Below are 6,000 nucleotides of genomic sequence, written 5' to 3' on the forward strand. Positions count from 1 at the left end.
GGGGTGTCTTCATGTCTTCCTGCATGTCAAGTACTACAAAATCTATTGGAACAAAGAAGTTTCTTATTTTTACCGGAATATTTTCGGCGATTCCTACAGGGTAGCGAACCGATTGGTCGGCTAGTTGTAGGCACATCGATGTTGGCGTGAGTGTTGAATAGTTGAGCTTGTCAAAGACCATCTTGGGCATGACACTGACGCTAGCGCCTAGGTCACATAGCGCATTCTCAAAATTTTGGTTTCGATCGAACAATCGATAGTGGGACATCTTGGATCCTTCTTCTTCACAGGTGATGTGTTCAGGATAGCTGCACTACACTCCTATGTTAACTTGATTACTTTAGTGGTGGGCAGTGGTCTTTTGTTATTTAGAATGTCTTTGAGGTACTTCACATACATAGGTACATATATGGCATGTAGTAGAGGGATATTGGTATATAACTTTTGAATTACCTCTACAAACTTATCAAACTACTCATCCATTTTAGCCTTTTGATTTCTACGTGGAAACGGTAGGAGGCTGGTGTCATGAAAATCTTACATCATCTCCTATTCTTGTGGTCTAGATTCTTCGGCTTCTTTTTCTTCTTCTTGTATTGCTACTGGTGTCTTACTCGTCCTTGTCAGATACGGTGGATCACGAGTAGACTTGCCACCTCTTGTAGTTATGGCGTTGACCTTTTCAAGGTTAGTGGCAAAAGGCAGAAGCAGCGGCCAACTGGGCTAATTATGATTCTATGTTTTTATTATAGCTAAGTTGGTCTTCTATGGCAGAAGAAAAACTATCCATTTTAGTATTTATGTTTTCTAGGACCTTATCATTAAAAGCAAGCCTTTTAGAAATATTCTCATTAATCTTAGCTTTCTCTAAGATCAGGTCTCTCAAGGATGGTTGTTTTTTATTAGAAGAATTATAGTAATTACCTGGGTACTTACCTTGGTAATTTGACTGTTGTTTTGCCTTTGTTGTTGTGGAATAGAATTGTTGATGACAATGCTTACATCCTCTTAAGATTCAGGGAAATCAACCCCTAAATATTCTCCACATATGTTTTGGGAATTATAAGCATCTTGAATGGCCTGACAATCTTTCTTATAATTGGCTCGCTGTTCGAGCTATTTCAATAGTACGTCCATCTTAGTTGAAAGTGCACACACCTCTTTTGGTACTTCTTCACTCTTATTACATGCTTGAATATTGCATTGAGACCAACTTTGATTAGAGGCTATATTTTCCATGAGAGTTTCAGCTTTTCCAAGGGTGAGTGACATAAATGCTCCTCCAACAGTTGCGTCAAGTTGTTCATGAGTTTTCTAAATTAATCCATGGTAGAAGCCTTGCATGAGCAACCAATCTTCCATCCCATGATGAGGACAATCTAAAATGTATTCTTGAAAATGTTCCCATGCTTCTGGAATGGTTTCTCCTTTCTACTGTTGGAAGTTGGAAATTTTTTCTCTTAAGGCATTGGTCTTGCCTATAGGGAAAAACATTGCTAGAAAGGCCTTTGAACATCTTGCCCATGTGTTGATGTTATCTTTGTTGGTGTAAAACCACTGCTTCGCCCTTCCCACTAATGAGAATGGAAATAGGTGGAGTAGTATGATGTCTTGAGCAACGTCCTTGATGACGATTATGCTGCTTATCTCTAGAAAATTCTGAAGATGAGCACTAGCATCTTCGTGTGCCTTTTCGCTAAATGGGGTACCTTGCACCATGTTGATGAGGCTTGGCTTGAGCTCAAACTCAAGGTTATTGGTTTTAAGTGTTGGTCCAGTGCTGAATGTTCTTAGTGCTTGGAGCAGAGAACTCACGCAGAGTCTTGTCAGTCATAGCTTTCAGAAACTAGTGTTGAGCTGCCTCTTGATTGGTTTGATTGTGATTGAAGGAATTTATTGGTGGAACAAAACCAATCCTGCAATACCCTGTATAAGATATGAACAAAGACAAAAAAGGGTAAGCCTACTAAAGTAGAGGTGCTTAGTTATGATTTCATCAATAAGTATTTGTTTGATCAATTCTCTTTGCCTTGTGCCCCTCCTCGGCAACGATACCAAAAATGCTTGTTGGCATATCTTAGCATCACCTTTTACTAGGTTGTCATCCCTAGCAATGATGCCAGAAATGCATTGTTGGTAATTATTAATGACACTTGTAAACTCAGAGAAAACCATTTATGTTAAAGTAATCCGCAAGCGCACAGATAATATACCATTGTAGCATTTCATCCGGGAGTATACCAGGTATCGTTATTTATATTTTACCACAGGGAGGAGCGATGGGTGGCTAGAGATATTGACAAATATGAATACTTATGATTAGATCATCAACTCTCATGCTTTAACTGGGGTAAGCCAAATGATAAATAAATGATAAGTGTAAGGCATTGATAGTAATCCAAAGATAGAATTAGATACTCATAAATGTAGTATGGCTAGGCAGGAGATTAATTAAGAGAAAAGATTCCAAAGTCATTTCTTATTTACTAAGTCTTTCATACACTCTAGTATATATACTTTTATCTATAGCATAACTAACTTTGTATCTAGGCATAAGGAACATTACTAAGGAAGATCAAGGACAGAGCTTGATTTCCTTCGCAACCGGGTTCTACTTATTCTACAACCGGGGAGTGTACTACAAAGGACTCAACGAGAGTATCACACTCGCAATCTACAACATGGCCCGGAATGTAGAGTGCATCTGTAGGTAAACAATATTTAAGCACAACGCTTACATAAATGTCGACCACTTAACTCACTCGAGTACTGAGCTAAGCGCTTTGAAAACATATGCATAAATTCATTATCAATCATGACTATATCAAGTATACTACCAAAGCAAACTAGGAGCATAATAAATAGAAACATAGTATTGAAATAGCATAAAGTCAAAATATAGAAGATACAATGGCTTTACCAGCCTCCAAACGGTGGATCCAGAATCCTGAGCAATTGCCCAACTCTACTTGAATCTTGCTAGCTAGCCCATACTAGAACTTTGAGAAATTGGAGATCCATTCTCTTCTCTGTGGAAACCCTAATTTCTGATCTGATAATTGAATTGAAGATAAATGCCTATGGGAGGGGGTAGGGGCAGATATATAGGGGGTAGTGCCAATTCTGGACCCTTGATCACATCAACTTGAAAGAACGATGGAGATGCAAACCCTAAGGCAGTGGCGAACCGACGTTTGAAGCTGGGGCTGACTTGTGGGGCCAAGGGGCCAGCCAGCCCCACCTGTCATCCTCTTGAGGTCTGCTTCGGGGGGATGCCTTCTAGTGTTCTTTGGAACCTTCTGGTGATATTTTCATCATGGATAAATATAGTTTAATTCTGATGATTGGGTCCACCTTGATGGTTTTCTGGATAAACCCTATTGAAAACACAGATTCACCAAAGCTCGTGTAAAATTATCAATTTAAACCCCTAAGTCTATGTTGGTGATCATTTTCATCCATTTATTCAAGTTACGTTGACGGTTCATGATGGGTGATAATTACCGTCAATAATGGCGTTGACTCCACAGACCATAGTCTTCATGTGAATAGTAACTCAATTTCATCTAATGCACACGTAGCTAGCGTCTGATGCAAGTTCGGATGCCGCACCTGACTTAGCATGAAGCCATCGAACAAAACATCCATTTGTCTGATGCTCATGACTCTCTCTGATGCGGGTTGAGCAGCTTCTTCTCTTCTTTCCTTCATCCCTTGTGAAAAACGCTAGCTCCAAAGTATGTCATATACTTGTGCATGTGAGTTATCATTTTTTCAAACCAATTTTCAAGGGATGTTAGCACTCACTAGGTACTAATGCACATGCAAGGAGTTAGATCACCTAGTGGCACTTGATAACCGTATTCACCATGAGAGTTCCCCTCTTAATAGTACTCTATCTATCCTAAATCCGATCACGCACTCTATTGCATCTTTATTGACAAAACAAAATCTCTATTTATACCTTTGCCTTGAACTCCATAGGGTTTTGTTTTTCTCTTTTTCTTTTCCAAGTCGGAGCACTTTATCACCATCTTGTGGCCATCTCCATCACCATGAATGCCATCTAGCTCCACCTTGTTGTGAACCAACCTATCTCCATCAAAGCACTTAGAGCAGAAGGTTAGTCCACTAGGTTGTCTCAATTAGCCAAAACCAAACATGGAGCTTTCGGTAAAGCACCTTGTTTTGGTAGGACTCACTATATCGATTGGGCGTACCAAATGAAGATGCACCCTATCTCACTTTACAACAACTCCAATAGACTCTTTATATCCTTCCCAATTACAGGAATAGAATTTTTGATGAAAAAATATCCTCCAATAGTCTTTTTATTTGGATCTTTCAAATATAGGCATCATTTATTCTGGATATCTCGCTAGCTAAAGACAGAGTGAGAATAATGGCTCTCTAGAGTGCGCACAAGATATAAAAAAGTTGTTGGCAGTTTCAAAGATATACAAAGTGATTTTTACTCAAATGACTCTCTAAATGATGATTTATAGAGTAAATTTTAGAAAGAGTCTTGGAGATGCTCTTATCCAAGGCTTTCAAAGATTGTGGATGTACTATGTAGGCATGTATTGATTGTTTTGTTTTCGGCTGCTTCAATGGCCACTTGGGCTAGTTTTGTCATGTTTTTTAGGGAAAACAACACTCTTTATTGATGGAGTTGGTCATAGTAGTTACAAAAGACAAAATGCAATTCTAACAGCCAGACATGCCTGCTTGTATCAAAAGAAATGAAACTCCTAGCATCAACATTGGATTTTCTATTCTCATGAGCAAAATCAACATAAAGAAAATCATGAGCCCTACACCTAATCTCCTCCATGACTTGGCCATACAGACCCATGCCTGTTCCTACAATGCTTCTAATAACATTGGCACAATCAGATGCAAAATAGATGGAGATCAACATGAGGTCAAAAGCCAAAGCTAGGCCTTCTCTGCAGGTGAATGCCTGAAAGGTCCTAAATGGCTAGAGGGGATGAATAGCCTAATTAAAAATCTACAAACTCACTAGAGCAAACTTGGTTAGACAACAAAAAGGCTATAAGCTACCCAACTAGCTACACAAGAAGGCGAGCTACTAATACACAAATATATCAAAGAAAGTAATACAAGGAGAGGTAGTGAGGTATACCAAATCGGGCAAGAGATAAATCAATCCATATGAATACCAAGATGACACCAAGATTTATCCTGTGGTTTGGTTGCTTGCCTGCATCTTACTCCACATTGTGGTGACACACTCACTTGGTGGTTCACGCACTAATAGGCATTACACACCTAGCCCTACACAAGGGTGCCATAAGAACCACCCACAAGAGAGGGTAACACAACCCATGAGCAATTTACTAGAGTTGCCTTTAGCGGCTCCTGTAGGGAATAGGCACAAGATCCCCTCACAAATCACCGATTAGAGTTGGAGACAATCACCACCCTCCACTCAGCGATCACCATTGCTCCAAGCCATCTAGGTGGCAGCAACCAACAAGAGTAACAAGAGAATCTGCAGCTCACACAATCACGAAGTGCCACTAGATGCAATACCTCAAAGCAAATGCACTTGGAACACTCCCAATCTCCCTTTTGATGAAGCAAAGATCAAATAGATGAGAGGGAGGTGTTTGGCTTAGCTCAATGGTATGCAAAGTGTGTCAAAGTGCCAAGAGTGACCTCCCATAGCTTGCCAACACACTTAATAGCCATCCCAAGGAGCTCTTAGCCATTACACTCTGTAAACCGGTCGTCGAACCAAGGCAGCGGAACTGTTTGACCACTTGGGGTCTAGTCCAATGCCCTGTCGTGTCCAACGTCGAGCCTCCACATGTCCCAACCTTTGAATCCAACCATTGTCATGCGCAATAGCTCTTTCCCTTGTGTTAGTCACCATCATCGAACTACAACAATGTGAGCATCAGAATAGTTCGTGCCAGTCTAACGCACTCCATTAAGGTTCTAGAGAGGTTTTTCCAACATTAGATGGGTCCGACG

At 40.2% G+C, this 6,000-nt stretch overlaps 1 non-coding gene across 1 annotated transcript; it reads left to right on the forward strand.

Moving 5' to 3' along the window:
- Nucleotides 1-1,360: 1,360 nt before the first annotated feature.
- Nucleotides 1,361-1,467, forward strand: LOC136455738 (small nucleolar RNA R71). Its single transcript, XR_010759211.1, has one exon. It is a non-coding gene; the product is annotated as a small nucleolar RNA R71 (small nucleolar RNA).
- The last annotated feature ends 4,533 nt before the right edge of the window (nucleotides 1,468-6,000 follow it).

This window comes from Miscanthus floridulus, chromosome 5 (assembly GCF_019320115.1).
Source record: "Miscanthus floridulus cultivar M001 chromosome 5, ASM1932011v1, whole genome shotgun sequence".
Lineage (NCBI taxonomy): Eukaryota > Viridiplantae > Streptophyta > Magnoliopsida > Poales > Poaceae > Miscanthus > Miscanthus floridulus.